A 27,719-nucleotide genomic window follows, 5' to 3' on the forward strand; every position below is an offset into this window, starting at 1 on the left:
ATTCCAAAGACGTACCAGTTTGGATGAAGGTTAATTGGTCATTGTAAATTTTCCTGTGATAAAGTTAGGATTAAATCAGGGGAGTGCCGGGTGATGCGGCTGAAAGGAACAGAAGGACCTGTTTTGTGCTACGTCTCTAAATGAAACAAAATAAAATAACCTTAGTTATCCTGTACAATCTCCTCCAGTCCCCCAATCCTCCAGGATGCCAACACACATGTATTACTGAGTTCTTGGTCATTTTGCAATTGTATCCACCACTGGTGCCTCTAGAAAACTCTCTAAACCTCTTAGCTTATCTACCACCCACTTTTCCTTGATGTAACTTTTTAAAACCTCCCTCTGACCATGATTTCAGTCATTTGCCCCGACATCTGTGTCATTTTGAAGGGCATTATCTAAATGCAAGATCATGTGGTTGAGAAAAGGCTTTGGTAATCAGGGCAGTTCACATAATAGCACCATTAATGTACCCAGGTCCTCTCAAATTTTCACAGATTTATGCTAGGATCTATGTAGATGTAAGTTGTAGGAAATAACAAGACCAAGTGTCAGCTGGATACCAAAGTTAATTAACGTGTCAGAGTTAGCAATCCTAATGGCACCCACTGAATATCATTACCATTTTTATTTCGCCTGAACTCGACAGGAGAGAAAGAAGTGTGTGAGGGAATGAAGGTCAGTACTATATCTGACTGCCCCCAGTTTAGGGCTCTAGTGACTAACCAGAGTTCTGTTATAATTGTACTTTCATTTCGCAAATGTCAACAAGTTTACAGTCTCGCTTAAAGAACGGACAAGTCACACAGAATAAGACCGTATTCGGATCTTATGGGATGCTCAACTGCATCTACGTGCAGAAACCAATCTGAAAGCTGGGGGCAGCAAGGTAGCGTTAACGGTTAGCGTGGCGACAGAGAACGGAGTCAGTCCTGGCGTCCTCTGTCAGGAGTCCCTGTACATACTTCCTGGGATGTGAGTGTGTGTTTCCCCGGGCGCTCCCGTTTCCTCCCACAGTTCAAAGACTTGTAAATTGCCCCGTGATCAGGTCAAGGTTAAATCGAGGTTGCCGGGCGGTGGTCTTAAGGCAGAAAGGCTGATCATTCAATCACTAAAAATGACTGCGAGCTACAGGCAGAATAGCGCCAACAGTGAATCCTTGCGAACTTTTCCGGCTTGGGGATATGCAAATATAACGAAGGGGCTGGGCAGATGCAACCTCACCTGTTGGTGGTGCTTCTCATTCCCTGTTTCATGCGCGACGGCGGCGAAGCACATCGCCTTCTCTCTGCTCCGGTAACGTCCGGGGTTCCTCGGGGGACATTTGTTTGGACTCTGCTGCTTTCACGGCGCCATCGATGAAGCTCAAGGTGAGTTTCGTTTTGATTAGCCACGCTGAATGCGATTGCGACGAAAAGGACTTCATATTTCCAGACCCGGCCAATTAAAATCCAACAAAACGCACATATAAAAATACTTCAGTGAACAATAAGCAGTATCCGATGTGAAGACGAGACAGACTATTGGTTATGCGTTTACATTTTAAATGGGACAAAGCGCCGTCTGCATAAAGAACACATACATAGCAAAGTATCTGCTCCGGTCTTAGTCGAGGGCAATAGAAGGGAAGGCGCGCTGCTTGTTGTCACACCTGTTGGACTCCAACCCATGTGCCGATTTTTACCCATTTTGGGGGTTTTAAGTGTGTGTAAGGAAAGAGAAATGCATGTGATGCTCGGCACATTATCACAGCCCGTAAACTCCCGCTTCGGATTGCACACTCGTTTTTTGTTGGCTTTCGGGTTAAACAAATCTCCGTTCGTTATTGTTTGGGAACTGCTACAGTTCTGAGTTTTCCCAAATGGTTGTTGTACCACCATTGGTTCTTACTGAAACTCGCAGCCGAATGAAGATCACACACAGGAACAGGCCTTATATGCCCCCAAAGTAGTTCGTACCCCAAACCCCCCCTTGTTGCCTCTATTGATGTCGTACTCTTCAGACGCTACCGTTTGATGGTTTGTTCTTCAATTTGACAGTCGTTCCTCTGAGAATGTCTTTTCTGTGAAATATATTGTATACAAGATACTTTGTACTTCTGTTTGAGATATGAAGTCGCAAAACGTTTCCATTACTGTCAGAAGGGGTGAAGGTATCATGGGGGGGGGGGGGAGTAGTGGATAACTTGCAGTGTGGAATAAACGATAGATTGGTGAAGCGATCGAGGACACTATGGATAGGTAGAGAAAGAATTAATCAGTTTGGTTAGTCGAATGATAACGGGACAGTAGCTAATGGGGATCGCTAAAGAATGGAAGATGGCTGGATGCCAAGAGTTTTGATTTAAGGTGATAAAAAGATAGTGCAAGTAATTTTGAACCATTTTTGTGAGATCAGCGCATTTCCACGGCAAATCATTAATTTTGTCCAGATGCTCAAGACCCATCCTGGAGCATCTGGCAGAAAATCGGGCCACAGATGTGGTTACTCAGTGAGCTGAGATCCCAGTGTATTGGGAATATACCGGATTTTAAAGCATTTTTTCTCTCCGAAGTGTATGTGAAAGGGAGTAAGTGACAGTTAAATGGTCCAGTATTGAATCCAGCGGAGATGAGGCTGCTTCCTCTATTTGCAGTAGAATGAGCCTGAGCTATATAACCTGGTTCTGACTAAGTGCATCTTTGAATCCAAAAGAAGGCACAAATTAACAGAGCCACAGCCACAAGTATCGTTGCTGATTGGGTTCACCAAAAGGATGGTGTGGAACTGACCCTTTTTGTGCAGTTGTTCTTCCGAAACAATTGGTAATGAAGTTGGTTCCTGAAGTGGAAGGCTTCGCGTCACGGTCACATTTGCTGGCAAATGTTTAGTATTTCTCATCAAATTTTAACCTTTTTTTTTTCCCGCTCATATACATCCACAAAACTGCAACATCTATGCCCCTTAATGAATCTGCACAGAGAGATTCCAAAAATGAGAAGGTATTAAAGTTATAAAAATTAACAGTGCCCATTTGTTACAGGTACGAGAACATACAGTTTTGTGCAAAAGTCTTAGGCACATACACAGTAAGCTTAAGACTTTTGCACAGCACTGTAAAAGTTTTTATGCATTGCACTGTACTGCAAAAAACAAAATCATGATACATGAGTGATGATAAACCTGATTCTGACAAGGGTCTCTATTGTGGACTGAGAGTGGGAAGGGGGCAGGGAGAGGGGAATCATGGTTGGGAAAAGGGGGAGGGAGGGGGATGCACCAGAGACACATTCTGTAATGATCAATAAGCCAATGGCTTGGAATCAAATTACCTTGCCTGGCATCTGTACCAGGGCTGTGTGTGTGCACCCATTCCACCACCCCACCCCTAGCACTCCTCTGCCGCCTGTCCAAAACGCCTCCCGCAGCACTCCACCCTTGCCATCCTTGTTCCTGCCGGATTTACAAACTCATTCTCCGCTTCACATGAACAAAGAGTATTGTGCAAAATTCTTAGGCACCCTACCTTTTAATATGTGCCCAAGACTTTTGCACAGTACTGTAATATCTTGCATTACTTAATGGGCATATGCTGGAAATACAAATTTTGTCTGTGAAACAACTAATCTGCAACATTAGCTTTATTACTGTCTCCAGAGATGCTGACTAACTTACTGAATATTAGCAGCACAGGGTGTCACAGTGGTGCAGTGATCCTGTTACAACCTGGGCGGTTGGAGCTCAGAGTTTAGTCCTGGCATTCTCTGTACGTCCTCCCTGTGGACTGTATGGGTTTTCTCCAGGCCCTCCCACACTCCAAAGGAGTCATTGTAAAGATTGTCCTGTGATTAAGGCAGGGTTAGATCAGGAGTGGCAGGGGTTATTGGGTGGTGCAGCTCAAAGGACCCAAAGAACCTATTCCGCACTATCTCTAAATGAGTAACATTTTATTTCAAATACACTACATCTGCAGTTTTAGCTTTTGGATTACTAATAGTTTTTGTTAGGTTTTCTTTGTGACAGGAATAAGTGACTTTCTTGTAAATGGCTAAGAGAACAGTTCAGGAATGCTGGCAATGTGCCCCTCAGCCAGGGTTCTAATTTTTAATAATGACGACAATCACTATTCTCTGGGTCATTCATTTGTAGGTGAAGATGTATTGAAGGGACAAGGTTGCCAAAGTCCATGTGAACACAATATAGCAACAACAGCCCAAATGTAACCTCCAGGTCACTTCCAACACTAGTGTATTTGTTTTTTTTCAGGTCTTGATTTGGTGATATGCAGAGACAGGACTGTATGTGCACTGCATGTGACTGTATGAACTGTCTTGCACCTTGGCCCCAGAGGAATGATGTTTTGTTTAGCTGTATACATGTTCAAAGGTACATTTATTATCAACATATGTATGCCATATACAACTGAGATTCATCTTCTCCAGACAGCCATGAAACAAAAAAACCCACAGAAGTCAGTTCAAAGAGAAACAGCAAACCCATCCCCAGTACAAAAAAACCATCATCAACCCCCTCAGCCACAAAAAACTAACAGAAATGCAACAACATTGACTTCCCCTCCAAAACCCTCACCCTGTAAAAAGAAATGAGAAAGAACAGTCAGAAACACAATACAAAAGACTGAAAAAGGTGAATGGTTGAATGACAATTAAATTTGAACTTGAACTTTCTGTTACACAGCAGGGAAATAACCCCTGAGGCTGACTGAGTTGTGACAACTACCTACCACCAATTGGTATCAATCCCCATCCGTTTCTCTCCACATCCTCATCAACTTGCCAGAAATTTTTCCACTTTCCTGTACACCAGGAGCAACTTTACAGTGGCATATTAACTTTGTGAATGATAGTATTGGTGTATTATTGTCACATATACTATGATACAGTGAAAAGCTTGTCTTGCATACTGTCCACACTGATCAGATCATTACACAGTGCATTGGGTTAGAATAAGGTAAAGCAATAGAGAATAAAGTGTAAAAACTATTGATAGAGTGCAGTGCAGGTAAGCAATTGGAGTGAAAATTGATAAGGTGGATTAAGAGGCTAAGAGTCCATCTTATTGTACAAGATGTCAGTTCAGAAATCTGTAACAGTGGGTTAGAAGCTGACCTTGAGCTTGGAGGTGAGTGTTTTTGTGTCAGGTTACAGTAGGACTCAAGTGCAGACCAATGAATGCTCTTTTACCAGGATTTATTAAGGAGTACAAGGGCAACAGCCTTTCAAAAACAGGAGGCAGGCAAAGGTCTTACCCAGGAAAGGCAGTCCAGCGAGGGCAGACAATCCAGAGCACACAGGCAAAAATCAGGTTCCAAAACAGGGAAAATCCAGAAACCAGCAAAGTCCAGCAAAATGAATTAGTAGCCATCACAATGGCAGGCTAGGACAACTCAGGTCAGGGCTGGAACAAACTGGCAGAGAATGCAAGTTAAGGCAGGGTTTAAATGGACAGGGTAATGAGTGAAAACAGAAACAGGTGGGTGCTAGTGTGGAGATAAGTGGGTAATTGGCAAAAGTCCAATAAGGAAAGGGGCTGGGCCAAAACCCACATGGCCAGGTGAAAGAAGGCAGAAATTAAAGACTGTGGTGGTCCAGAACTATCAGCAGAGGCCCTTCAACCCAGTGTTCAGGCTGGATCCTTGACATTTTGTTCTTTTGTATCTTCTGCCTGATGGGAGGGAAAGGGATTTCTGGGTGGGGGGGAACCTCGATGATGCCGGCTGCTGTACAGAGGCAGGGTCCATGGAGGGAATGCTGGTTCTCGTGTTGTGCTGAGCTCTGTCCATGACACTTCGAAGTTTATTGCAGTTACGTGCAGAGCAGTTGCCATACCAAGCTATGTTACATCCAGACACTTTCTATGGCTAAAGCGCACCTCTCACTCAATGTTTGCAAAACCAACGAGCTGATTATTGACTACAGGAGGAGGAAACTGGAAACCTCATCAGACGATAGGAGGTAGATAGGGTCAGTACCTATAAATTCCTTAGTGTTATTTCAGGGGATCGGTCCTGAGACCAGCATTTAAGTTCATTATTACAAAGAAGGCATGATAATGCCATTAAAGGCACGAGAAAGTCTGCAGATACTGGAAATCCAAAACAACACAAGCAAAATGCTGGAGGAACTCAGCAGTCAGGCAGCGTCTGTGGAAAAGAGTAAGCAGTCAACGTTTTGGGCCGAGACCCTTCGTCAGTCCGTTGATGCTGCCTGGCCTGCTGAGTTCTTTGGCAGCACCTCTACTCTCCTTGTGCAGACTCAGCATGTTGACAAACATTCATAGATGTATCCTGACTGGTTGCATCATCATCTGGTATGCAAGCACCAAAGACCTTGAATGGAAACGTCTCTTAAATAGTAGGGGATAAGTTGACTCACCTCAGCACTGAACTGATTTCACAACCTATGGACACACTTTCAACTCTACAACTTGTGTTCTCAATATTAAATACTATTATCATTTTGTTTTGCACACTGGTCATTCGTCCTTTTTTGTATTGTTTTCATTGATTTCATTGATTTTTCATTGGTCGCCACACTATCACATTTCTTTGTACCTACTGTGAATGCCTGCAAGAAAATAAATCTGAGGATTGTATATGGCCACATATATGTACTTTGATAATAAATTTTCTTTGAACTTTGGTTAGGATGTGGGAGAAAACTGGAATACAGAGGGGAAACGCACATAACGAAATGGAAGATGTGTGAATGCCATACAGGTAACACTGAAAATGAGGATGGAACCAGGGTCGCTACGCTGTGCGTCCTGTTAATCATTCGTCGTGTAGCCTCTGTGTTTTACTGCAGTGGAACTGCACGTGGAGAAGCCTTTGTGGCTAAACACTCCTCTATGGTCAAGATGAATGATACTTATGGAAGTGTCATTTGTCTCTTAGAAATCTAACTAGTTGCCCTCCCAGACAGGGTGTAAATGGGCTGGTGCTGATGTTCACTCTACCCACTCACTGATTGTGACACCACAAAGCTCTGTCCTCAGTCTGCTTTTTGTATTTATTGAGCTGATGGCCATGTGTAGTCGGTTCACTAACTTGGTCTTTCTTTGTAAATTGTGTCTGTTGTTGTCGTCATCTGCTCTTCATCCCATGTCTTCCTTATTTCCACTCTTCAGCAATCTCTTACATTTCAATTTGCACCTCAGAACCATGCAAAAGTCTTAGGTGTGTACAAGTTTATATATATTATAAATTTTGCACAGAAATGTAAATATTAAAGGAACTTTATGTTTAAACATTGCAATGTAAACCAATTCCTGATATGCAGTTCAATCATAGTCAAACAATGGTCAGGTCTCCAGGTTTTACCTTTAACTATTTCTTGTCAGTTTCGTTGCTGCTTGTGTTTATTTAGGCGATGAGATTTAGCTGTTTGTTAATGATTAGAGATTTGACAAGTAGTTCCTGATAAATTAATCACAATTGCCATAGTGAAAATAGAAGACGGTGGAAATACTCACGAGATCAAACTGCATTTGTGAGAAGAAAAATGGTTAAAGTCTCAGGTCAAAGATTTTAGAACTAGAAAGGAGGAAAAGGAATTTCATTAAACTGCAGAGAGAGTGGGCTGGGAGGATTCCTCTGATAGGGTAAAACCGGAGTGACCATGGGGATAAACTATTAAACAAGTTTTTCTGGTTGATGGGTGAATGGGAACAGTTGGAGAGTGAAAATGTAAGAAAAAGAATCACGAAGGGCAATATACAGAGTGGAAGATAGGCTTGCCAGATCAGCAATGTACACCAGCCTTATTGACCTGGTCAGCTTCAAATTCCTAGGTGTCAACATTTCAGGGGATCTGTCTCAAGCCCAACAATGCAATCATGAAAACATGCCAGTGGCTCTACTTCATGAGAAGTTTGAGGAGATTTGGTATGTTACTAAAGACTCCAGCAAATTTCTACATCATGTTGCCTGGATTGGGGAGCGGGAGTGGTTGATGCTTGTGCAGAGGGAGGATGAAGGCTTTGGGACTTCAATGCTTCTATTGTTCTATGGGCTTTCTTTGTTTCGTGGATGTCTCTGAAGAGGATGAACAGGTTCTGTACTGAACACATACACTGATATTAAGTGTACTTTGAAACCTTGAGTAGGTTAAAACACTCAATGTAGTGCCAATGGTGCAAATGTCATGATGATTTGATGTCAATGATGTCAATAGTGTTTTCCAAGTCATCACTGAGTTGTAGTTTCTGAGGTTGTGGCTCAGTAGTTTTCTAGTTTCGTGGACAGAGAATGGAGTGAGGGGTCAGGTTAGGGTTGAGGGACAGGGATGTGGGGGAATTGGAAAGCAGGCTGGAGTCTAAACCTGCACTCAGCATTTGAAGGCCAATGGTGCTGTTGTGGAATGTCGGGCTAGCTTATTTGTGTGGACGATGGTTGGTGCTCATTCCCCCCCCCCCCCCACCATGGTCACCACATTGTCGGTGGGTTCCAGTGTCAGAATTCTTCACAGGCAGGAGGAACAATGTCTGATGACATGTCCCCTCCCCATACGTGAATTGGTGAGACTGGAGTTCAAGGCCAAGTCTGCAGAGTCTTGTCATTGGTGAGCCTGAAGTTCAAGGCCGAGTGTTTCTGAGGTCGATGCCAAGGATCAAAGCTTGAGGGTCAATCTTTAGTCTGGATATGAAGCCACAGGTCTGTGACTCTGAGCCCACTGGTGTAGTCAAGAGCCTAATGTCTCTGAGTCTGCTGGAGGCTGAAGACCGGCTGAAGACCTCCGCTTTCTATATACCCAATTACTTGGCATCCTCATCTGTCTGGCAATGAATTCCACAGTTTCACCATTTTCTGGCCAAGGAAATTCCTCCACATCTCTTTTCTAAAGGTACATTCATCTACTCTCAGAATGTGCCCTCTTCTCCTAGATTCTCCCTCTACTGGAAATAGCATCTCTATCTAGGCCTTTCAAATTTAGAGGGTTTCGGTGAGACCTCCCTCATTCTTCTAAACTTCAGTGAGTAAAGGCCCAAAGCTATTGAACAATCCTCGAACATTAACCCTTTCATTCCCAGCATCATTCTCGTAAACATCCTTTGGACCCTCTCCAACTGAGGAGTCATTGGAGTGGACAGAGGGAGAGAGAGTTTAAAAGAAGTCACATTTTGAGGACGTCACCAGGAAAGTTGCTGAAGGTAAGACAGTGAATGTTGTCTACAATGACTTCAGCAAAGCCTTTGACAAGGTCCTGCATGGGAGATTGGTCAGGAAGGTTCAGTCAGTTGGCATTCCTGATGAGGTCGTAAATTGGATTAGACATTGGCTTTGAGGAAGGAGCCAAAGAGTGGTAGTGGATGGTTGCCTCTCTGATTGGAGGCCTGTGACTAGTAGTGTGTTGCTGAGTTGGGTTTGTTGTTGTTTGACATCTGTATAAACGATCTGGATGATAATGTGGTAAACTGGATCAGCAACTTTGCAGATGACACCAAGATTTGGGATTTAGTGGAGAGCAAGGAAGACTATCAAAGCTTTCAGTGCGATCTGGACCAGCTGGGACAATGGGCTAAAATGGCCGATGAAAGTTCTTGCAGGCAAGTGAGGTGTTGCAATTTGGGAGGACAAAGTAGGATAAGCCACACATGAAGGCCAGGAGTTGGACTTGTTCGAGTTGCACAGCTTCAAATGCATGAGGAACATTTAATAGGTAGTGGGAACTTATCCCCATTACCACCCCGAGCTATAAAAACCTGACAGACCCATATTTAATAATAAGAAAGCTGTTAAAATGTAAATTAATAAGGACCCTCAAGGTAAAGGCAAATACAAGAGAGTCTGCAGATTTGTCTCTGGCACTTCTGAAGAATCCAGCTGCTCAGTTACTTAAGATTGAAAAGTATAGTTCTATTTTAGAAATGAGGTATTTGGTGGGTTTGGTTGAGCCAGAGTTCTTACCTTATGGCAAAACTAGCCCAAGGGACCTTTTGGCCTCCAGTTTAATTTATTAAATATTTTTGAAATAGCAGGTGAATAAGGACTAATTCCTCTTTCAGAAATACCTCAAACTGTTGTTTGATATTTTATATTTATTCTTTAATTGTTCAAATGACATTAATATACCTCCTTCAAAACAATTCCCTATATATCTAATCCCATTTTGAATCCAATTATATAAAAGTTGGTTGTCCATTGTGAAAGGAATAAGTCTATTTTGAATTAAAGATCTCTTTGCTAATAAAGATTTTTTTATCTCATCATCAACATTTATCTTATTCCATAAATCAATCAAATGTTTTAATATAGGAGATTCTTTCTTTTCCCGTATCCATTTAGATTCCCATTTGTATATAAAATCTTCTGGTACATTTTCTCCTATTTTATCTAATTCTATTCTAATCCATGCCGGTTTATTTTTACTAGGTGATATTGAAGGGATAAAACCGAAACTCAAACTAAATAAGTATCAGAAAGAATTTATAAAAATTGCACTGGCAGTAGCCAAAAAAGCTATTGCAGTTACTTGGAAATCGGATACACATTTAAGTATAGATTCTTGGAAGAAAGAAATCTATGGTTGTATTCCATTAGAAAAAATTACTTATAATTTAAGAGATAAATATGAAACATTTTTGAAAACTTGGAGCCCTTATTTACAAAAGACAGGATTAAATATATAGATGCTTTGAAGATGAAACAATTGGTTATTAGGGGAAAGAAATAAATATACATATTAAAATTATTACGAATTCCATGGAGCATGTGGAGATCTTCCAACCACCAGGCATTCATTCATTCTTTCTTTCTTTCTTTCTTTCTTTCTTCTTTTTTTTTCTATGGGGCAGTTAGGGGGGAGGGGTTAAGGGGAGGGGGTATGGGTTATATACATTGTTTTTTCATACTTTGTAATCATTTAAAAATGCAATAAAAAATTATTAAAAAAAAAGAAATACCTCAAACTCAGAGGCTTTGTCTTTGTCTCTGTTAATCCCTTTTGCGTTGCCGCTGCAGTTTTGGATATGTTGAACCAGCAAGGTTGACTTGCAGCATCCAGATCAGGGTATGAGGTGGCTGCAGGCAGTGACCTGTGCACCTTTAGCTAAATACCAGGCAATTGACCTTCCAAATGGCATCTTACCATTGCCACTTCTAGGAAATCCGTCTTTGACACTTAGTATAAATTATTCTTGTCACGTTTAGCAAGGCAATGAAAGGCTTGTCTTGCATACTGTTCAGATAGATCAGGGGTTCCCAGTCTGGGGTTGTTTTCTTAATGGTATTGGTCTATGGCATAAAAACCGTTGGGAACCCCAAATATAGATCAATTTATTACATACTGCATTGAGGAACTCTAAAGCAGTACCAATACAGAATAAAGTATAAGAAGTGCAGTGGAGATTAACGTTAAAGTACACAATCATAAGGTAGATTGTGAGGTTAAGAATCCATTTCAAAATTCAATGTAAATGTTATAATCAAAGGCCATATATGTCACCATACACAACCCTGAGATTCATTTTCCTGTGGGCATACTCAGCAAATCTATAGAACAGTAACTGTAACAGGACCAATGAAAGATCAACCAGAGTGCAGAAGACAACAAAACTATGCAACTTCAAATATAAATAAGTGGCATTAAATAATGAGAACATGCAATAAAAAGATAAAGAGCCCTTGAAGTGAGATCATTGGTTGTGGGAACAACTCATGGATGGGCAAATGAGTGGAGTTATTCCCTTTTGTTGAAGAGCCTGATGGTTGTGGGGTAGTGTCTGTCTTGAACCTGGCAGTGCAAGTCTTGAGGCTGTTGTGCTTTCTGCCTGATGGCAGCAGTGAGAAGAGAGCATGGCCTGGGGGGTGTGGATCTCTGATGCTGCTTCCCTATGACAGGGTTTCATGTAGATATTCTCAGTAGTTGGAATGGCTTTACCCTTGATGTACTGAGTTGAATCCTACTGTTACCAAACTCTTGTATGATATTTTATCATACAAAAGTTTGATAACCACAGGGTAGAAACTGTTCTTGAGCCTGATGGTGCTTTCAGGTATCTTCTGCCTGATGGGAGAAGGGGGGAGAGGGAATATCTGGATAGGGTGGGGTCTTTGATTGTGCTGACTGCTTTACTGAGGCAAACAGTATTGAGAGAGTCTAGAGAGGGAAGGCTGATTTCTGTGATGTTCTGAGTGGTGTCCACAGCTCTGCAGTTTCTTGCGGTCATGTGCAGAGCAGTTGTAATATCAAAAAAATTAGCATCCATATGGATTGATTGATATTCATTGATTAATAATTGACATGAAAATTTTATCCTCCTGAGGAAATGGGGTGTTGGTAAACTTTCTTGACATTGACATCAGCATAATTGGACCGGGACAGGCTAGTGGCTATATTCACTCCTAGCACCTTGAAGCTCTTGACCTTCCACCTTCAGCACTTGATGTAGACAGAAGCATGAGTGCCACACGCCCCACCCCGAAATTCATGACCAGCTTTGGTCTGAATGTAGGCATACTGACCTTATCAGAGCCAGGTGCTTACTTACTGGAGAAAAATGTTACAGAGGAGCAAGTTGGAACCATGAGGCTTTGAGAATGAAATGAACATGGGTGAATATTGTCGAGAATGAAGGAATATGAGGTTAAAAATGAAACAAAACAGGAAAACTCATTGGAACATCATTAGTTAAAATTTAAAGCTTGGGAGAAAAATGAAGCTTTTTTTGTAGTTCTAGTATATTAGTTGTTCTGTCCACTCAATGAAGTAAAAATGTTTTACTTGCTGTTTAATAAATTTTCTTTTTGAACTTGCTCAATGTCACTTTAAGTTAATTTTGATCTTTATCAGAGATTCTGCAAGGAATACTATCTATCCTTCCAAGTTTAAGATGGAACCAGCATAGTTGGAAGAGAGAGAGTCTATTTCTCAGATTTGTATATCCAAATTATTGCCGCTTTATTGTCCTTCTGCATCTTCTTTTTCTGTATTTGTCAGACAGATGTTGAATTTCTTCATTTATCTTAAAATATAGTAGCCAAATACCTACCTGACAATGAATGATACAGGGAAAATTAACAGCATCTGTTGCAGCTGCTGGACATTGTGCAGCTGCAATTTCATGCATGATGAAAGATGATTGCACATGTCGTCATCTTCATTAGCATTCCCTCAGGATGACTTCCACTCCAATTTGTGCACGAATTAATGTGGGGCGCCCATTGTGCATCAGTTCAATATGATCTTATTCTAGTGCGACAAGGGCCAAGACAGTCGGTGGCTAGGACTTGGCACGTGTGTGTGTGTGTGTGTGTGTGTGCGCGTGCGCGCACAATCGTGTCCACAACCTCTTCCTTGGCCTCCACCTTCCCTTGGTTTCGCAGCTCTATCCCTTGCAATGTACTGCTGCCGCAAGCCAACATATTTCACGATATGAGTGATAATAAGCCTGGTTCTGATCCTCCACCATTTGGTGGGTTTGTGGGTCTCCACACACATTTCATTGGCAAAAAAGGAGGTGGCTTCATCTTGCAGGATGACGTCACCGGACTAATCGCTCCGCACACATAATGGACCCCAAACATCTCTAGAGATGTGAGATGTAAGTGCATGGATCACTAGTGATGCAGTTACGTTGCCCTGAGCATCCTTTTAAAGCTGTGGCCTCTGTCCCTGTGGGGCAGAATCAGAGCTTCAAATGAGGTCTTGGATCTTTCATCTCACACGTGAGGTCACTGTAAAGTCACAGTGTAACCTCTGTTTAATTCTCTGTGGATTCTTTTAAGTTAGGTTAATGCATCCCTCCTACATTGTCTGTTCCTTTCCTCTGCTTAACCCAGCATTTCTACAGTACAGTCAGAGTGCTGTCTGGAATTGCTAACACTCTACTTTGACTGCAAGAGCTTTGGAAATCATTGATTTCAATTGTACGAGACACGAGCTGAAGATATCAATGATAATCTGTTTTCACCTCAGTGTTGATGTTACGCTTTGGATGAATCCAGGAATCAAACTTTTTCTTTGACTGTAGCAAATGGAAGCTAAAAATAAGTCAGTCTTGGAATGAAACAAAGTAAAGGCACTTTATACACTAAGGGCATTCAAGTGTTAAGTGAAGATGGGTTAATTGATCCGTAAGAGCATTTTATCTGTCATGCACACCCCTGTGGGGAGCTTGCTGTCCACTCAGGCTACTGTGGAAAAGATTGAACTGAATAGCCTTTGAGATCTAAACTTGCAATTTCTTCTGTGGGACCTATTGTAGTAGTGAATATAATAGCCTAAATACTGGTGAATGGCCTGACAGCCTCTGACAACCAAGTTCAACTCCTGGTCTTCACGTGTGGCTTAGCTACTAAACTGTTTCTACTGTCAGGAGACGGGTTACTAGCGCCTTAAAACCAGTCACTATTCAGCTGTGATTGGCAGCTCATTGAGGAGAAAGAGAATTCTGATCTCAAGCCTCCACTGCCTCGCAGCTGTACCCACTCATGGGGGAGGCTTCAGGGGTAAATAATGAGGGAGAAAAATCGGAAGCTGAAGTCCATTATGCAGTCCTATGTTGAGTTCAACACTGACTGGCAACTCCTGCCACTCCGATGACAGACTGTGCCGTTCCTTTGGATTTATCTGATGTGTGGAGAGGGGGAGCTTGCTCACCACACCGTGCTCTTCAGGCTTGCATATCTAGACAGCTAGGTCACAACCTCCGTGGTTGACCCTGACTGACACAGGCCTCAAACTCAAAATGCTGAATGGAGATTTGAATGTGTTGTTCTTATATGGCAGGTCTGTGTATGTATGTATAATATGTATACATGTATGTTAGGAATATATTGGGTGCCGTGGGCACTAAGGACTTTATTCTTTTATCTTTTGGCCCCCCTGGGGAATAGAACTATGTCCAGCATAGTTCTATTAATTAAAAAAAATTAATGTGCTGAAAGTTATCTCTCTCTGTGGAATTTTCAACAAATGTATTCAGTCTGTCATTTTGTCTTAATTTGACAGGCTGGTGTGATGGAACTCACAGTGGCATATATGTAATGTGTATATATACAACTTCATTAAAACCTGCGTAGATGAGTGTGTGCCTGTGAAAACTGGCTCTACGTTCCCAGACCAAAAGCAGTGGATGTACCAGGATGTTCGTCGTCTGTTGAGGGCTAGATCTGTGGCAGTTATGTCTGGTGACCCAGGTCTGTACAAGTAAACCAGTATGACTTTTGGAGGGCTATTTCAAAAGTGAAGAGACAATTCCAAGCGAGGTTGGAGACGACATCGGTTGCACATCAACTCTGGCACGGTTTGCAGGACATAGCTTCCTACAAAGTGAAACTCAATACCATGAATGGCTGTCATGCTTCACTACCAGATCGCCTCAGTGCCTTCTATGTCCGCTTTGAAAGGGAGAATATAACTATAGCTGTGAAGGTCCATGCTGCACCCGGTGACCCTGTGATCTCGTCTCAGAGGCCGATGTCAGGCTGTCATTCAGGAGGGTGAACCCTGGCAAGGCAGATGGCTTTGACTGGCTTTGACGGAGTACCTGGTAAGGCTCTAAAAACCTGTGCTGACCAACTGGTGGGAATATTCAAGGACATTTTCAATCTCTCACTGCTACGGGTGGAAGTTCCCACCTGCTTCATTATACCAGTGCCTGTGAGCTGCCTTATTGACTATCATCCAAGAGCACTGACACCTACTGTGATGAAGTGCTTTGAGAGGTTGGTCATGGCCAGAATCAACCCCTCCCTCAGCAAGGACCTAGACCCACTGCAATTTGCCTATTGCCGCAATAGGTTTATACAGACGCAATCTCAATGGCTGTTCACACGGCCTTAGATCATCTGGACACCACAAACACCTATGTCAGGATGCTGTTCATTGATTATGGCTCAGCGTTTAACACCATCATTCATACAGTCCTGATTGAGAAGTTACAGAAATCGGGCCCCTGCCCGTCCCTCTGCTACTGGATCCTTGACTTCCTAACCTGAAGACCACAATCTGTGCGGACTGGTAATAATATCTATCCTTCACTGATGATCAACACTGGTGCACCTCTCAAGTCTGTGGTTAACCCATTGCCCTACTCCCTCTTTTCCCATGGTTGTGTGGCTATGTTTAGCTCAAATGCCATCTGTAAATTCGATCTGATACAATCATTGTTGGTAGAATTTCAGATGGAGATGAGAGGGCGTACAGGAGCGAGATCTACCAGCGGGTTGAGTGGTGTCACAGCAACAATGTTAATGTCAGTAAGATGAAAGAGATGATTGTGGACTTCAGGAATAGTAGGATGAAGGAACAAAAATCGATCCTCATAGAGGAATCAGAAGTGGAGAGAGTGAGCGATTTCAAGTTTCTGGGTGTCAAGATCCCTGGGGATCTAACCGCGTCTCAACATATCGATGCAGTTATAAAGAAGGCAAGACAGCGGCTATACTTCATTAGGAGTTTGAAGAGATTTGACATGTCAACAAATACACTCAAAAACTTCTATAGTTGTACTGTGGAGAGCATTCTGACAGGCTGCATCACTGTTTGTACAGGACTAAAGAAGCTGCAGATATGTTGTAAAATTATTCAGCTCCATCTTGAGCACTAGCCTCTGTAGTATCCAAGACATCTTCAAGGACCGGTGCCTCAGAAAGGCATCGTCCATTATTAAGGACCCCCATAACCAAAGGCATGCCTCTTATAACTGTTACCATTAGGCCGGAGACACACAGAGCGATTCAGGAACAGCATCTTCCTCACTGCCACCCGACTTCTAAATGGACATTGAACCTCTGAACATGACATCAGTCTCTTTAATATATGTTATTTCTGTTTTGTGCTATTTTTAATCTACCTAGTATACATATACATATTTTCTTTCTATATTATCATGTATTGCATTAAACTGCTGCTGCTAAGGTAACAAATTTCACAACACATGCCGATGATAGTAAACCTGATTCCAGTTATGTGAATAACAGAAAGATCCTAGCATCTTCTGTCATTGTGGGTAACTCTACAATCCTGAGACAAACAGGGAGGATATTTTGCACACTGATACAGTAATACAAAGTGTTACGTAGCATCCTTGGGGAGAGAGTCAGTGTGGCCAGTCAATGGCAGAGTAGAATGCTGAGTGGAGTTGAGGCAGAGGAATGGGGAAGGAGAGGGTCAGCATAACATTGTGGGCTGAAGGGCCTGGATTGCACTGTACTTTTCTATAAAGTATCCTCACTATGTTAACAATGCACCATTCACAAGATTAAATATTAATATCATATCTTTGTATTTTACATTGTGTTTCTGGAAGCAGGATTGGCATTATTTTAGGTTGAGAGGCCCTGTGTTCCAGCTGACTGACTTGCAGCTGGATACGTACAGGAGATAGCAGTTGGTACCTTATTTGAGGCTTGGAAACAAATCCACAGATTTACATTCTAATGGCTTTAGTGACTCATTATTGCTTAGCACAGCTGTGATAATATGCTTCATGCTTGTCCAATGGTGTTTAAAGTGCTTTGATTGTGAGCTCTCCATAAAATTGAGGGATTCAAGTGGAGAGTAGAGCTCAGTGCCTTGACCTTTTGTAATGTTTAACTCAACATAATGTTTAACTCAACGCAATGTGAGTTTAGGCTTGTTTACTTTTTTTTCAATCTTGAGATGTATTCTGACCATTATTTATTTGATCACAGAGTAGGCCCAGCCCTTCGAGCCATGCCACCACAGCAACCCCTGACAACCCTGATTTAACCCTAACCTAATCATGGGAGAATTTACAATGGCAATTAACCTACCCGGTATATCTTTGGTCTGTGGGAGGAAATTGGAGCACCCCAGATAAACCACCAGGCCAAATTAAAGTGCCAGGCCCAACCGGAAAGGTCAGGTATGGGCCGAATCGAGGTAACGGGGCCCGTGCCCAAGACTGTAGTGAAGCGGCAGGGCCTGGATCTGACAGTGAGGACTGAACCCAGGCTTGGAAGATTTAAGCGCTTGGCCAGATTGAAAAGCTTGGGGTTGGGACAAGAGGCGAGGGATGGGCCAGTTCAGCTCGCTCCGCAAGGTTTGCTCATCTCTGAAACTCATCATCGTGGCTATCCCTTGAGGTCGAGGATGATGGTCTTCATTCCATTTCCACGGAGTGAAGATGCCTGTGCATGTATTTGTTTAATGTGTACTGGATGTTGCACTCCAAGAAGCACACGATACTTCCCAACTCAACCAACTGATTCCAATGGCATGGAAACCACAACGATTGGAGCTGATGGATTTGTTGTAACCTTCATCCGCCTTCACAGCCATTGAGTTTGAAGTAACTTCATCCGCCTGTTCCACCGTTGAGGTCTTGGTTGGATTGTTCTTTGTCAGGGTCCTCACCCTCGACCTTACAGCCATGGGTGACCCTATCAGGAGCATTATTCCAGACGTCATCGCTCTCAGGATCTCAGGATCACACAAGCTTCTCCACCATGACGAGGTGATAATCCATGGAGAAGTCATCTCTGTAACTAAGAGGCTACTAGATCAGCTACAGTGCTGTGGGCTCACTTTAGTGAGCTTCAATTATTTGCTTGCTTTAATTCTTTGCACAATTAGCTTCTTTTCCTGAACATTGGGTGCTTGACAGTCTTCTTTTAGTGAGTTCTGTTGGCGTTCATTGTTTTGTGGCTGCCTGCAAGAAGGTGAATCTCAAGACCGTATATACTGTAGGTACTTTGACCTTTGAGAGCCCATGCATTCCACGGGGAGGATGTACAGAGACTCCTTAGAAAACAGCACCAGAATTGATCTCTGAATTCCAGAACGGACCAAGCTGTAACAGGCTTGCACCCATGTTGTATAGTTTTATTCATCACTGTGTCTACTTGTACAAGTCCTTTTTGTTTGAGGATATGTTAATAGGAATTCCAGAGTGTCACCCTGAACTGAGTGTTTTTCTCATGCGATATTCATCTTCTAGGTGCAAAGTTTTCATGCCATTCCCCTGAATGAGTTCAAAACAATAAATACGGGTTACATTCAAGACTAATAACTTGCACAATCTTAAGCAATAATAAAATTGGCCATGATCTCAAATGGAAGGAAGATCATGAAAATGATTCTGGGATTGAGTTTCTTGCCATATGAAGCGTTTGATGGCTCTGGGCCTCTACTCACTGGAATTCAGAAGAATGGTGAGCGACCTCAATGAAACCTATCAAATGGTGAAAATATTAGGTGTGTCTATTATAAATCCACCGACTCTCACAGAGATCCCACCTCGTCACTTGCAAAAATGCTATCCCCTTCTCTCAATTGCTCTGTCTCTGCTGAATCTACTCTTAGAATGAGGCTTTTCATTTCAGAACAAAGGGGAAGTTCTCCTCCTTCAAGGCAAGGGGCTTTCTTCCCTCCACCATCAATGCCACCTTCAACTGCATCTCTTCCATTTTGTGCATGTCTGCCCTCACCCCATCCTCCTGCCACCCCACCAGGGATAGGATTTCTCTTGTCCTCACCTACCACTCCACCAGCCTCAGTGTCCAGCACATATTTCTTTGTAACCTCTGCCATCTCCAGCAGGATCCCACCAACAAGCACATCTTTCCACCCCCCCTCACACAAGCTTTCAGCAAGGATCACTCCCTATGCAACTCCTTGTCCATTCGACACTCCCTACTGATCTCCCTCCTGACACTTATCCTTGCAAGCGTAACAAGTGCTATACCTGCCCCTACACTTCCTCCCTCACACGGTCCCTCCAGGTGAGGCAACACTTCACCTGTGAGTCTGTTGGGATCATCCACTGTATCCGGTGCTCGTGGTGTGGCCTCCTGTATATCGGTGAGACCTGTCGTAGATTGGGAGACCGCATTCCTGAGCATCTACACTCCGTCCGCCGGAAAAAGTGGGATCTCCCAGTGGCCACCCGTTTTCATTTCACTTCCCGTTCCCATTCCGATATGTCCATCCATGGCCTCCTCTGCTGTCATGATGAGGCCACACTCTGGTTGGAGGAAAAACACCTTGCATTCTGTCTGGATAGCCTGACAACCTGATGGCATGAACTTCGATTTCTCAAACTTATGGTAATGCCTACCCCACCCCCCCACCCACTTCAACATTCCCCATCTCGATTTCCCTCTCTCACCTTATCTCCTTGCCTGCCCATTACCTCCTTCTGCTGCTCCTCCCCCTTTTCTTGCTTCCATGGCTTCTGTCCTCTCCTATCCGATTCCCCCTTCTCCTGCCCTGTATCTCTTACACTAATCAACTTCCCAGCTCTTTGCTTCACCCCCTCCCCTCCTGGTTTCTCCTGTTACCTTGTGTTTCTCCCTCCCCCTCTCCACCCCCCCCACCTTCTAACTGGCTCATCTATTTTTCTCCAGTCCTGCTGAAGGGTCTAAGCCTGAAAAGTCTTTTCCATAGATGCTGCCTGGCTTGCTGAGTTGGCTTGTGAAAGGTCTTGATAGAGTGGATGTGGAGACTGGGGAGGGGGGAGGTCTAAGACTAGAGGACACAGCCTCAGAACAGAGAGGTGTACTTTAAGAACAGAGTTGAGGGATTTCTTTATAGACAATAGACAATAGGTGCAGAAGTAGACCATTTGGCCCCTTGAGTCTGCACCGCCATTCTGAGATCATGGCTGATCATTTACTATCAATACCCAGTCCCTGCCTTGTCCCCATATCCCTTGATTCCCCTATCCATCAGATATCTATCTAGCTCCTTGAAAGCATCCAGAGAATTGGCCTCCACCGTCTTCCGAGGCAGTGCATTCCACACCTCCACAACTCTCTGGGAGAAGAAGTTTTTCCTCAACTCTGTTTTAAATAACTGACCTCTTATTCTCAATCCATGCCCTCTGGTACTGGACTCTCCCAACATCTGGAACATATTTCCTGCCTCAATCCTATCAAATCCTTTAATTATCTTAAACGTTTCAATCAGATCCCCTCTTAGTCTCCTCAATTCCAGTGTGTACAAGCCCAATCTCTCCAATCTCTCTGCGTAAGACAGCCCTGCCATCCCAGGAATCAACCTAGTGAATCTACGCTGCACTTCCTCAATTGCCAGAATGTCCTTCCTTAAACCTGGAGACCAAAACTGTACACAATATTCCAGGTGTGGTCTCACCAGGGCCCTGTACAAATGCAAAAGGACATCCTTGCTCTTGTATTCAATTCCCCTTGTAATAAAGGCCAACATTCCATTTGCCCTCTTCACTGCCTGTTGCACTTGCTCATACACCTTCATTGACTGATGAACTAGGACTCCAAGCTCTCTTTGCATTTCTCCCTTACCTAACTCTACACCATTCAGACAATACTCTGCCCTCTTGTTCCTGCTTCCAAAGTGGATAACTTCACATTTATTCACATTGAATGACATCTGCCAAGTATCTGCCCACTCACTCAGCCTATCCAAGTCTCCCTGTATTCCCCTAACGTCCTCTTTGCATGTCACACTGCCATAGTTTTCAATGCCCTTATCTAAATCAAAATAATAGCCAGTGAGTGGTGAATTTGTGGGATTCATTGCTGTAGGCGGCTGTGGAGGCCAAGTCATTGGGTATATTTAAGGCAGAGGTTGATAGATTCTGGGTTAGTCCGGGCATGAAAGGATATGGGGGTGGGTGGGTGGGTGGGGGGGAGGAAGGCAGGAGATAAGGGCTAAGAGGGGGAAATAGATCAGCCATGATGGTCAAATGGTTTAATTCAGCTCCTATATAATATGGTCTTATGGAATGAGTTGTTTTGGGAGTCTCTCTTCACCATATTTTAATATGCTGAATATGCTTAAGAAAGAAGAAAACCGATTGGATGTAGTTGGGGACGATGGTATGTTGCGGGCGTCATTTCAATTCAGAGTGCGTACGTACATACACGCCTGATCAAGTAATTGTTCCTTATCTGAGTGGTGTAGTTGTAACTTATGGTATGTTCTGGGTGAGATATGATCCGATTATATTTGTACCCGCAGTATCTAATGCTGGAACCCCGGACACGGGTTTCAGTACTGTGCTAACAGGACAGCTTATCATTCCTTTGCTTTGATATGCTCCCTGGCAACCAGAGCAGATAAAAGATAACTTATCTCGTTTGTAGTGAGAAGCAGGCAAATGCTGTGAAATACTTTAATGCTCAGATTGATTTTCTTGCCAGAGCCGCGCAGTCACCTTTCTGAAATATGCATAGACTGACGAATGTGAAACCATAAGTGCACAGGCTATGTCAGTAATTTGTATCTCTCACCAGTGTGTTATTAACTTGTCTAATTGGAGTATTCAACACTTTGCCTGTGAATCTGCCGGGTTTGTCTGTTGTGCACGGTGCTCGCGATGCTGCTCAATAGTGGGGGATGCTGCTTTCTTGGGGGATCATCTTTTTGAAGATGTCCATTTTGGTGGGGATGCTTGTGCCTGTGAGGGAGCTGGCGAAGTCTATAAACCCTCTGCAACCTCATCGATCCTGTGCATTGGAGACCCTCATACCAAGCGGTGATGCAGACCAGTCAGAATGCTCACTGTGGTACATGTTCAGAAATCTGCTGGTGTATTTGTTGCTGTACCAAATGTCCTCAAACTCCTATTGTAGGATAGCCACTGTTAAGCCACCTTCATGTTTGCATGTGTGTTGAGTCCAGGATAGATAGTTGGGCTCCTGTCCGTCTTTTCAGCATTTAGTAAGGACTTGGCCATGAGCAACTTAATGCTTAACATCGATTCCTTCCACCCTCTTCCTCTATTCACAAATAAGAGAACATCTGCAAATACCGGAAATCAAAGTATTGGAGGAGCTCAACTGGCCCAGGCAGCATCTATTGAAAAGAGTAAACAGTCGACATTTTGGGCCGAGACTGGAACAAAAGAGATGAGAAGTCAGAGTAAGAAGGTGTTTGGAGGGGAGGAAGAAGAACAAGGTGGCCAGTGATAGGTGAAATCGGGAGGGGGTGAAGTAAAGAGCTGGGAAGTCGATTGGTGAAGGGGTAAAGGGCTGGAGGGGGTATCTGATAGGAGAGGACAGAAGGCCATGGAAGAAAGGGATGGGGGAGGAGCACCAGAGGTGACAGGCGGGTAACGAGATAAGGTGAAAGAGGGGAATGGTGAGGGGGGTGCAGTTACTGGAAGTTCGAGAAATCAATGTTCATGCCATCAGGTTTGAGGCTACCCAGATAGAATATAAAGTGTTGCTCCTCCAACTTGAGTGTGGCCTCATTGCAGCAGGAGAGGAGGCTGTGTACCGACCTGTCGGAATGGGAGTGGGAATTGAATAGGTATGCCTCATCCATTCTTCTATCCCCCACACTGGCATCTTACATCTCCTCACCCACCTGTCATCTCATCCTGGGTCCTCTCCTCCCCTTTTTCCCACGATCCACTCTCCTCTCCTATCAGCTTCCTTCCTCTCCTTCCCTTTACCTGGCTTCCATTATTACCTTCTAGCTAGTCCTGCTCCTCCCCTCCCCCCAGCTTTTTATTCTGGCATCTTCCCCCTTCCTTTTGAGCCCTGAAGAAGAGTCTCTGCCCAAAACATCAACTGTGTTTTCATTTCCCTCAGTGGTGTCTGACCTGCTGAGTTCCTCCAGCATTTCGCATGTATTACTCTGGAAGAATTTCCAGCAACTGCAGAATCTGCTGGCAAAACGGAGAGAGGAAAAAAAATACCTCACAACATTGCAGCCATCTGTGTGGTGGGAGCTCCCCTGTGCTGATCTCAGATGTCTGCCTGAAAGGACCCCTGGAGTCCATCGCCTAGCACAGAAGTCAATCACTAAAGACAGGAACCCAAGGGCTATCTTTTAATTGGTTTCTAAATAACGATAATCAGAATCAAGTTTAATATCACTGGCATATGCTGTGAATTTGGTTGACTTTGCAGAAGCAGTACATAGTCAGCAAATTGATAGTAGAGAAAAAACTGAATTGTAGTCAGTGTGTGTGTGTGTGTGTGTGTGTGTGTGTGTGTGTGTGTGTGTATAAATAAAATAGTTAAATAGTACAAAATATATACATGTTCAGAAGATCAAATGACCTTTAAGTAATATATTTCCATCACAAACAAGGGAAAATTTGCCAATGCTGGAAATCCAAGCAATGTACACAAAATGCTGAAGGAACTCAGCAGGCCAGGCAGCACCTATGGGAAAGGGTATTGTTGACGTTTTCAGGACCTAAACAATCCTTCCAGGTGAGGTGACACTTCACCTGTGAGTCTGTTGGGGTCATTTACCGTGTCCAGTGCTCCCGGTGTGGCCTCCTGTATGTCGTTGAGACCCGATGCAGATTGGGAGACCACTTCTGCAGATAATTTTTGTGCACAGAAATTGTGTTTGGTAATTCACTAAAAGTCTGCTTGCACTTAACGACGAAGTGTCAGATTTTCATGGTACTTTGTAACTTGATTGTAAAACCAAAGGCTTAAATTTTGTGATGGCAGCGTGGTAGTGTAGTGGTTAGCACAACGCTTTCCAGTACAGGCAACATGGGTTCACTTCCCACGGCTGTCTGTAAGGCATTTCTACGTTTTCTCCTTGACCACATGGGTTTCCTCTGGGTGTTCCGGTCTCCTCCCACAGTCCAAACACGCTAATTGTGAATTGCTGTGTGGATAGGCGGGGGTTATGTTGGGGGTGCTGGGCGGCACAGCTCGAAGGGCTGGAAGGGCTCATTCCACACGGTATCTCAGTAAATAATAAATCAAAGCAAGTGAAACAATGCAGTTGGCTGAAGTATGTAGTGTACGTTTTTGTGAAGTGGCATGTCGTATACAGCATCTGGTGCTTTAGGCCTCTTTCTTAAGATTGTTTATTGTCATTCGTCACTAGATAAGTGTGAATGAGAATGAAATGTTGTCACTTCAAATGTGATGCCGCATGGATAGAACCCAGTGAGCATAAAGAGCCGAATAAATCGAAATTCATAAGATATATGTACAGTATATATAATGATAGTATGTACATAAAGTGACCCTAGGTACAGGAGTGTCCATAGATAAAGGTGACCAACAGGACATGATGAAGGGGTGGTGGGGGGGTGCTGTTGATCAGCCGGAAGTCATTGTTTTTCAGTCTGGTGGTCCTGGTGTAGATGCTGTGTTGGCTCTTCTACTGATGGATTTCTGCATCCCTGTCTGCCACCATTCTGTTTTCCGTGTGGGTCTCATTAATGAGGCAAGCACACTGCATAACGTATAACTTGTTCTTTCTTACATTGGATAAAAGATTTCAATCTAGTAGGTTGAAGAATGTTGCAATCATTAAATCAGTGTTTATACTTAAACTGGAGAAAGGATGGAGGTGGGGGTGGGGGCAGAAAGGTAACTCTCCCTACGGTGGGTCTGTCACATAGAACCACTAGCAGCCTTTCTTTATTTATCTTTCTAATTTGCGTCTCCCTCCTCCATGGCTGAATCTATTTCCTGCACAGTGATACGGTTACTTTTGCTTAAAGAATTTGAACATTATGCCACCGTAAAGAAGCAAGAATTTCTGTTTCTGTGACTGCTGGGTGAGATCTTGTAAAGCTGTAGCAAAATCAGACGAGCCAGCAGTGGAGGGCAGATGTTATCATGAAGGGAAGCAAGGGAAATGGTGTGAATTGCTGGGACTGGGATATAATGAGTGATCTTGTGAAGGATGTGAGAGGAGACATGAGGTATCTCTGTTGCTGTCCAAGTGGTTGGGGTTTTTCTGAGTGACACTGTAACATAGAAAACCTACAGCACAATACAGGCCCTTCGGCCCACAAAGCTGTGTGTAACATGTCCTTACTTTAGAAATTACCTTGGATTACCCATAGCCCTCTATTTTTCTAAGCTTCACATACTTATCCAGGAGTCTCTTAAAAGACCCTATCGTGTCCGCCTCCATCACCGTCGGTGGCAGCCCATTCCACGCACTCACCACTCTCTGCGTAAACAAAACTTACCTCAGACATCTCCTCTGTACCTACTTACAAGCACCTTAAAACTATGCCCTCTCATGCTAACCATTTCAGCCCCGGGAAAAAGCCTCTGACTATCCGCATGATCAATGCCTCTCATCATTTTATGCACCTCTGCCAGGTCACCTCTCATCCTCTGTTGCTCCAAGGAAAAAAGGCTCAGTTCACTCAAACTATTCTCATAAGGCATGCTCCCCAATCCAGGCAACGTCCTTGTAAATCTCCTCTGCACCCTTTCTATGGTTTCCACATCCTTCCTGTAGTGAGCGACCAGAACTGAGCACAGTACTCCAAGTGGGGTCTGACCGGAGTCCTATCTAGCTGCAACATTACCTCTCGGCTCTTAAACTCAATCTCATGACTGATGAAGGCCAATGCACTGAATGTTTTCTTAATCACAGAGTCAACCTGCGCAGCAGCTTTGAGTAAAGCTGTGTTATGGCTCCATTTTACTGGCCATGTGTTTGGTGCTGTTGGCAGTAAAAATGCCCATCTCTGTGTCCATCATCAACAATTCATTGAGGTCCACTCAAAGCCAATTTCTTAACTTTTTTTTTGCCTGGAACTCTCTTTATTACCTTAGCATTTTGGCTACAGATGTAACTGATCATTGTCATCATTTGCCTTTGTCCCTTCTAAAAGTTACAAGTGTGGAACCTTATCAGACACTTCCATCATTGAGGACCCATCCCATCTGTGCTCTGGTATCGCTGCTGCCATCAGGACGAAGGTGCAGGAGTCTTAGGACTCTCACCACCAGGTTCAGGAACAGTCACTGCCCCCAGCCATCAGGCTCTCGAACCAAAGGGAACAACTTCACTCACCTGACACCAAACTGTTCCCACAACTTATGAATTCACTTTCAAGGACTCTTCATCTCATTTTCTCAATAATTATTATTATTTTTGTTTTTAGATTTGCACAGTTTACTGTCCTTTGCACATTGATTGTTTGTCCATCTTTTAAATGTAGTCTTTCGTTGTTTCAGATTTTTTTGTACTTTGAATGCCCGCAAGAAAGTCAGTCTCGGGGTGACCTATATGTACTTTGGTAATAAATTGACCTTGTGTCAGTCCTCCAGCTTCAGGGGTTCAACTCAGGCACTGACGGGTAAAACAAAAGTGTTACAAAAGCAGCAAGGAAGAATCCTTTTACATCTGAGTGGCCAAGAGTAGGCAGAGATGGGTGTCTTTCATCCCTGGCCTTAAAAGCCAGTCGGCCTGACGGGCAGTAAGCTTTGAACTTCGACACTTAATGCAAATTCAGTTCAATTTTCTGCTCAGCAGCTGCTAATTTCGTATACTGTGTGAAACTGCAGATCAGGAAGACATTTCTTAATGCTTCTACATGAGGAACCGCTTTTTCTGCTTGTTTTACATAAGGATTAGCTTTATCTGTCACAAGCTCATTGGAACATACAGTGAAGTGCATTGTTTGCATCAACGACTGACTCAGTCCAAGGATGTTTTGGGGCAGCCCACGTGTCACCATGCTTGTGGTGACAACATGCCCCTAGCTTACTAACCTGACCCAGTATGTCTTTGGATTGTGGGAGGAAACCGGAGCACTGGAGGAAACACGTTGTTGTGGGGAGGGCGTACTAACTCCTTACAGAGAGCGGCAGGTGCAGAAGCAGGTTTAACAGTTCCACAAATGGTATCAGCAACTCTTCTGTTTTTGGTGGTTCCTTGGATTTTGACCACTTTCTCAACTGCTGGTCCTTCTGGGACCTTGTAGACGTTCTGTATTTTGAACTTTTTTTGCTGAAATTTGATTGAATCTAATTTTAATGCATCGAGTCTTAACCCCTGAGAAATATAACAGTATGTCAATTGATTAAATTGCTGAAT

General features: G+C 43.5%; 1 protein-coding gene across 5 annotated transcripts in view; it reads left to right on the forward strand.

Moving 5' to 3' along the window:
* The first annotated feature begins 1,045 nt into the window (after window positions 1-1,045).
* The window catches only part of lypd6b (LY6/PLAUR domain containing 6B), a 259,391-nt gene continuing 232,717 nt past the window's right edge, over window positions 1,046-27,719 (forward strand). For 2 of the 5 annotated variants that reach the window (XM_059970281.1, XM_059970280.1), the window contains exon 1: window positions 1,046-1,370. The gene's annotated coding sequence lies outside the window, so the exon portion shown is untranslated. Of the gene's footprint in view, window positions 1,371-6,644; window positions 6,719-27,719 lie in introns of those variants that run through there. The other 3 variants (XM_059970282.1, XM_059970286.1, XM_059970279.1) reach the window with 2 other exon arrangements.

The sequence above is a fragment of the Hypanus sabinus genome, chromosome 5 (genome assembly GCF_030144855.1).
Source record: "Hypanus sabinus isolate sHypSab1 chromosome 5, sHypSab1.hap1, whole genome shotgun sequence".
In the NCBI taxonomy this organism is placed as follows: Eukaryota; Metazoa; Chordata; class Chondrichthyes; order Myliobatiformes; family Dasyatidae; genus Hypanus; species Hypanus sabinus.